Source organism: Trichechus manatus, unplaced genomic scaffold (genome assembly GCF_000243295.1).
Source record: "Trichechus manatus latirostris isolate Lorelei unplaced genomic scaffold, TriManLat1.0 scaffold00058, whole genome shotgun sequence".
NCBI classification, from domain to species: Eukaryota; Metazoa; Chordata; class Mammalia; order Sirenia; family Trichechidae; genus Trichechus; species Trichechus manatus.
The window spans coordinates 3,165,817-3,172,623 of NW_004443994.1; the positions used below are offsets into that span (position 1 = coordinate 3,165,817).

Genomic DNA, 6,807 nt, shown 5'->3' on the forward strand with positions numbered 1-6,807 from the left:
ACATCTATAATTTGGATTTTCGATTTGCAGGAATATATCACAAAAGTTAATTAAGATGGTTAATTAAGTGGTAAGTCGATAATCAAGTGCAAAGAAGATTTTTCCAAGACACTCTGCCTTACCTTTTTCACATTGCCCAGGCCTTCAATATCCAGAAGGACCAGGGTGTAATTGGGCTTGGAGGGGTGAGGTATGCACCACATCCAGATGCCTTTGGTTACAGATCTGACTATGGAGCCCAGACGGAAGCCTGCAATGTTAGTGGAGAAAACAACATATGGTGACAGCAGATAGTCCAGACTGCTCAGGGACTACATTAATTAAACTTGTCAAGACTGCAGTTGCGTGCCATGCAGAGAAGTTGCTTCCATTTCAGCAAGGATAGCCATCAAACCATTATACATATTAAGCATTTTCTCAAGAAACACTTTGTGTGCCCTATTTATTTCATTCTCTTAAAGGCTCAAACTATATCACATTACATAATTAATATAATCTCTATTGATGTGTGTATTTTTATCCGACATTCAAGATGAACAAAACAGCATGAAATTTATAAGAAGAATCAGAGAGACAGCTGAGATGAGAGCTCTATATTGCCTGTTCATCTTCACACAGTGCTTCCATTTCCTTATTTCTACGCCCTTCTGACCCTTTGTTGCACTTGGGTAACTTGTTGCTATGATGCTGGGAGTTATGCCACTGGTATTTCGAATACTAAAAGGGTCATCCATGGTGGACAGGTTTCAGGGAGCTTCCAGACTAAGACAGACTAGAAGGAAAGGCCTGGTAATCTACTTCTGAAAATTAGCAAATAAAAAAATTATGAATGGCAACAGAACATTGTCCAACTTGCTTGCTTCAGACATGACATCAGGAGAGATCAGTTGCTTGAAGAGGACATCATGCTTGGTGAAGTAAAGTGACAAAAGGGTGAAGGAGACCCTCAGTGAGATGGGTTGGTGCAATGTTTTGTTCTGTTGTACATAAAATATACACGAGTTGAAGCTGACTGGATGGAAACTATTTCTCTCTCTCTCTCTCCATATCTATCTGTCTATCTCTTCCATTATTTGGGTTTCAGATTAAGAGAAAACTTCTTAAATGGAGAAGACACCAAAATGGGAAGAACTGCAGTGAGGGTTTCTCTAGTCCAGTTCTTCTGAAACAGGCTTCCAGTAGCAGAGTAGTGAGAACAAAACCCTGAAATATAGTTGAGGAATCCATAATTTGGGCCCCTATGCATGTATGTAAGAGTTCTGATTTGTTAAACAACTGAAATCAATTAGTGTTAAAAATGGATAATAACAAAGTCAAATAAAATATTTAGGAAAATCATGGTGGTATTGGAATACAAGAGTAATTAGTCATTGAGATCCTGGAGTAGTTAGGAGGATTCTAGTATTTTAGAACTGGGAAGTTCTGAAGCCATCATCTAGTCCAACTCACTCATTATGTGGATGATGTAAGTGAAACTCAGAAACTGCCACTGGTTAGCACAGCTAACTAGACTTACAGCCTGCACTAAAATGGCCCTTTGACTCTTAGCCTGAGACTTTGTGGGTTACACTGACCTTGACTACAGGTCAACAGTTTAATGGAATGGGTTTGGTCAATCAAGGTTTACTAGTAGAAAAGGAAATGAAAGAGATTTGATAAATCTTGGAGAGTAAATGAATGGGATAGCTGGGAAAGAGGGAGCACTCCAAGGTTTCATATATCAGCAAGAAATAGTTAAAATTTCCAGCATGGAAGAGAATATTTTGGTATACCAGTTTTTTTTATTCATCTCCCGTTTCCCCTTACCAGATTTGCTTTACTGTTTGGCAGACATATGCTTCAGGATGTTAACTTTTATAGTTTATATCTTCAGAGATTCTTTGTGTTCCAACTTCTGGTAGACTTCAACCAGTTGGTGGGGGTTACCAGCAGGCACCTAGAAGTAAGTCATATGTTTACCCTACCCCAAGCTTCTGCTGGACCACAGTGTCCCAGTAGCTCTGTTCCTCTACCTAAGGTTATAGCTCTTTTCTCTCAGCCACTTTCTGTGTATTTCCCCATCTTTCGTTGATTCTCTTTGACCTGCCTGTTTCCTTATAAATAGTCCCTCCATTAAGTGTTCTTTAATGATATCCTGAGTGGGTCATTTGTGTCCTGCCAGGACCAGGACAAATACATGAGCCTTTGCTGTATTTTCTCCCCCCTTTTCCCTCTGTATGTTCATCCTTTCCTTTCTCCTCTTTAGAGAATAATGAGTTCTGTGACACATAGGGTTGCCATTGTTGGAATTACATCAACGGTAATGGTTTTTGTAATTTGTTTGTTATGGTTCATTGCCTCTGATGGGGATATAACAGAAGGGAAAGCAGCAAAGAACTGTGAGACTTCTTGCTGGTTTTGATTCCCAAAGGCTTAAACCCACAATTGGGGATCATTTGAAGGCCATGTACAGAATCCTGATGATATGGCCTGTCCAACACTCCAAGAATTTGAACACGTACCATATGCAATGCTTCCTTCAACTGAGACTGGAAATGGATGTGATGAAATACCTAGGGGAGCACAGTTCAGTATGGCTCACTTTATTAAATCCCTACATCCTGTGTTTCCTCCAAGGGGAGAATATAAAAGCATGAATTGGTCTATACTCTTCTATTTGGTGATAATTTTTGTTTCCTTGCCGATTAGTAAGACCAACTCCGCTGCCCTCAGTGAGAAAGGACAAGGTGTAATTGGAGGTTATCACCCTCTATTATCAGAGGTATAAGTCACCACCAGGGTGATAGAAGTAGTGACCTGGTCCTGCTCATGGACATTGATTTAGAGTGAATCTCTTTCTTTATATTATTACCATAATATGGGAGGGGTGGTAAAGTCACATTTCAGGTGTTTAAAACATTTTGAGGTCAGAGAATTTCTCAGAAAAGCACAGGGAAATTACCTGGTTATTACCTGATCTTATCTTGAGTAGAAAACAAAAAGTATATTGTTGAAACTCCCTCACCGTTATCTGGTTTTCGTGGTTGTAGTCTCTGATACAACAAAAAAGAAAATCCCTATGAATTTATTTGGACTAGGCAAGGAAAAGTGCCTTCACCTGATTGGTGATCAAAAATTACTCTAAACAAAACATAGACAGAAAATGTTTTTTTTTTTTTTTTTTAAACCAGTGGGAGATTGGGAAGTGAAAAAGGAAGAGGGGGAAATGAAGGAAGTAGAGAGAGGTCTAGAGGATGATAAAGAGACAGAATTGGATTGACGGGATCCTGAGGGTCTAGTGGACACGAACTTTGATTCCTAGCGGTTCTGTAACATAAGCAGTAATACATTTGAAAAAAATGGCTTCATGGTCTGCGTAGACCAAAAGGACAAACAGGACCATGAAGGGATTCTGTGAAACATCAATCAGAACAAAAGAAATTATCAAAAATAAAAAAGACCATAAAATGAGAAATCCAAATGCAAATAAATATATGAAAAGGTGGTCAAACTTATTTATAATGAGGCATATGACATACTGTCTCTAGATTTGCAAAAAGTATAAAATTGACATTACCAAGTGTTGGTAAGGATTCAAAGAATACTCAATAACTGTTAAAAAGTGTGTAAATTACAAATAAAGTTTGAAAAGTTGTTTGGTATTATCTAGAAAGACTGAAGACACACAAACTTGTAATCTAGCAATTTTGCTTCTGGGTATATTAGGTATATTACACAAGGGAAGCTGTGTACATGTGTAAAGATTTTAAATACAAGAAAATTCATGACAGCTTTGCTCATAAAAGATAAAAACTTCATAAAATACAAACGTTCATCAACCATAAATGGACACATTTTGGCATTTTCAAAGAACGACATACTATAAAGTAGTGAAAAGAAATAAAGTATGGATACACATGATAAAGTGGGTGAATCCTATAAATTTCTTGATAAAGCAAACAAGCAATATACAAAAGAATACATATAATTCCATTAATATAAAGTTTAAAAACAAGGACAAACTAAACTTTCTTAAAAATAAATGCATACAGAGATTGTAGAACCATTTCTAAAAAGTAAAAAAAAGCAGTATCATAAAAATCAAAATATTGATGAGCTCTAGTGAGGTTGTAAGCAGGTATAATTTGGGCTTTTAGGTGTTGGTAAAGCTTTATTTCTTTACCTCTCATTAATTCCACAAATGTTCACTCTACATTCATTAATTTTATTGTACTTTTGCATTTTATATACTCTTCTGTGTGAGTTATAGTTCATGTGCTTGAAAAGATTAGTAGGAGAAGAAAGAAATGGGTATAATTTAACAAAGTTTTGTTATGAAATGCAACAAGCAAAAAAAAAAGGATAGTACCTCTATTGAGATGTGGGATATACAGTGACTCTTCCTTTCCTCCTTCCTTTTATTTTTGTAAATAGGACATAGTAAACTACATTTGTATATTACTTGGAATGACCCTATAGTGTATATGGGCCTACAATGGCCGCCACCACCACAGGCTGAGAAATCTTGTCAAGAATCTTTAATGCTTTTGGATTCACCATCAGCTGTTCATTCTGGTTTTCTATTAGACAAATAGGGGCCTCCATGATGGATTTAAATGTCGTGGTCTCCTGCAAACTCAGAAGAGTCTGTCAGTAAAATACAAGATCCCAAAGTCAACTCTAATGGTGTTCAGATCATGTGCATATCGACTTCCTGCTTATATCAACTTTTTACTTTTTATACAACTCTAAGGAAAAAGTATGTAGCTTGGCATTGGCAGATCATAGAGCTCTTCCTTCATCACGTCCATAATGTGTGGTGATATTGATAGTGATGCTTACGATATTACTTGTCTCCAATGAAGAAAAGCATAAAGACTCTGTAAATACAAAATCTACAAGAACAAAAGAAAAGAAAAGAAAAGAAAACTCACAAAAAAAAATAAAAGAAACTCAGCACAGGAGCGTAAGAAGAACAAAGAAAAAGTCAGCGCCAAAAAAAGAAAAGCACAACAGCATGACAATAATAAACTCATATCTATTGATATTCAACTGAATGTAAATTATTTAAAAGCATCTGTAAAGAGACAGAGAGTGGCAGAATGGATTAAAGAAGCATGATCCATCAAAATGCAGTCTACAACAGACACACCTTTGACATTAAGATATTTATATATTAAAAATCAAAGGAAGGAGAATATATACCAAGCACATGGTCACCAAAAAAGGGCAGGAGTGGCAATACTACTCTATGGTAAAATAGACTTTAGGGCAAAATCAATTAAAGACAACAATGGACATTATATAATGATGAAAGGGACAATCCACCACTTGTCTGTTAATTTGTCAATCTGCAATACGCAGATGACACAATCTTGTTTGCTGAAAGTGAAGAGGACTTGAAGCACTTACTGATGAAGATGAAAGTCTATAGCCTTCAGTATGGATTGCACCTCGACATAATGAAAACAAAAATCCTCATAACTAGACCAATAAGCAACATCATGATAACCGGAAAAAATTTTAAGTTGTCAAAGATTTCATTTTACTTGGATCCACAACCAACACCCACGGAAACAATGGTCAAGAAATCAAATGACTCATTGCAATGGCCAAATCTTGGAGAAAAAAACCTCCTTAAAGTGTTAAGAAGCAAAGATTTCACTTTGCTGACATTAATAAGTATCTACACACCCAATGACAGGGCTCCAACATACATAAAACGAACTCTAACAGCACTGAAAAGAGAAATATAGAGTTCTACAATAATAGTAGGAGACTTCAAAACACCACTCTGGGTAAAGGACAGAACATCTAGAAAGAAAATCTAGAAAGATACAGATCTAAAGGCCAAAATCAACCAACTTGACCTAATAGAGATGTATAGAACACCTAACAGCAGAAAAATATATATGCTTTTCCAACATGCATGGAACATTCTGAAGAATAAATCACATTTTAGGCCACAAAGCAATCCTAAATAAAATCAAAAACATCAAAATAATACAAAGCATTTTCCCAAATCATAATGCCATAAAAGTAGAAATCAATAACAGGAAAAGCAAGGATAAAAAATCAAATACATGGAAACTGAATAACACTTGTTTAAAAACAACTAGATAATATAAAAAAATCAAAGAAGTAATAAAAAAATTTAGAGACTCAAATGAGAATGAAGACATATCATACCAAACCTTTGGGACAAAGCAAATGCAGTGCTCACACGTCAATTTATAGCAATAAACACCCACATCGAAAAAGAAGAACAGGACAAAATCAAAACATTAGCTCTACAACTTGAAGAAATAGAAGTCCTCAGCCACCAGAAGAAAGGAGATAATAAAGATAAAAGCAGAAATAAATAAACTAGAGAACAGAAAAACAATCGAAAGAATCAACAAGACCAAAAGTTGGTTCTTTGAAACGATCAACAAAATCGACAAATCACTGCCCAAACTGACAAAAGGAAAAAAGGAGAGGAAGCCAATAACCCAAATAAGAAATGAGATGGGAAACATTACAACAGACCCAACTGAAATAAAAAGGATCATAAGAGAATACTATGAAAAATTATACGTCAACAAATTTGAGAACCTAGAGGAAATGGACAAATGTCTAGAAACACAATACCTACCTAAACTAACACAAATTGATATAGAAAATCTGAACAGATTCATAACAAGAGAAGAGTTTGAGAGGTAATAAAAATACTTCCAATAACAACAATAACAGAAGTCCTGGCATGGATGGCTTCACTGGATAATTCTGCCAAGCATTCAGAGAAGAGCTCACAACAGTATTACTCAAACTTTTTCAGAGCATAGAAAA

At 35.9% G+C, this 6,807-nt stretch overlaps 1 pseudogene; it reads right to left on the bottom strand.

Moving 5' to 3' along the window:
* Nucleotides 1–4,584, bottom strand: part of LOC101353405 (guanylate-binding protein 4-like) — a 28,036-nt pseudogene extending 23,452 nt beyond the window's left edge.
* Nucleotides 4,585–6,807: the final 2,223 nt, after the last annotated feature.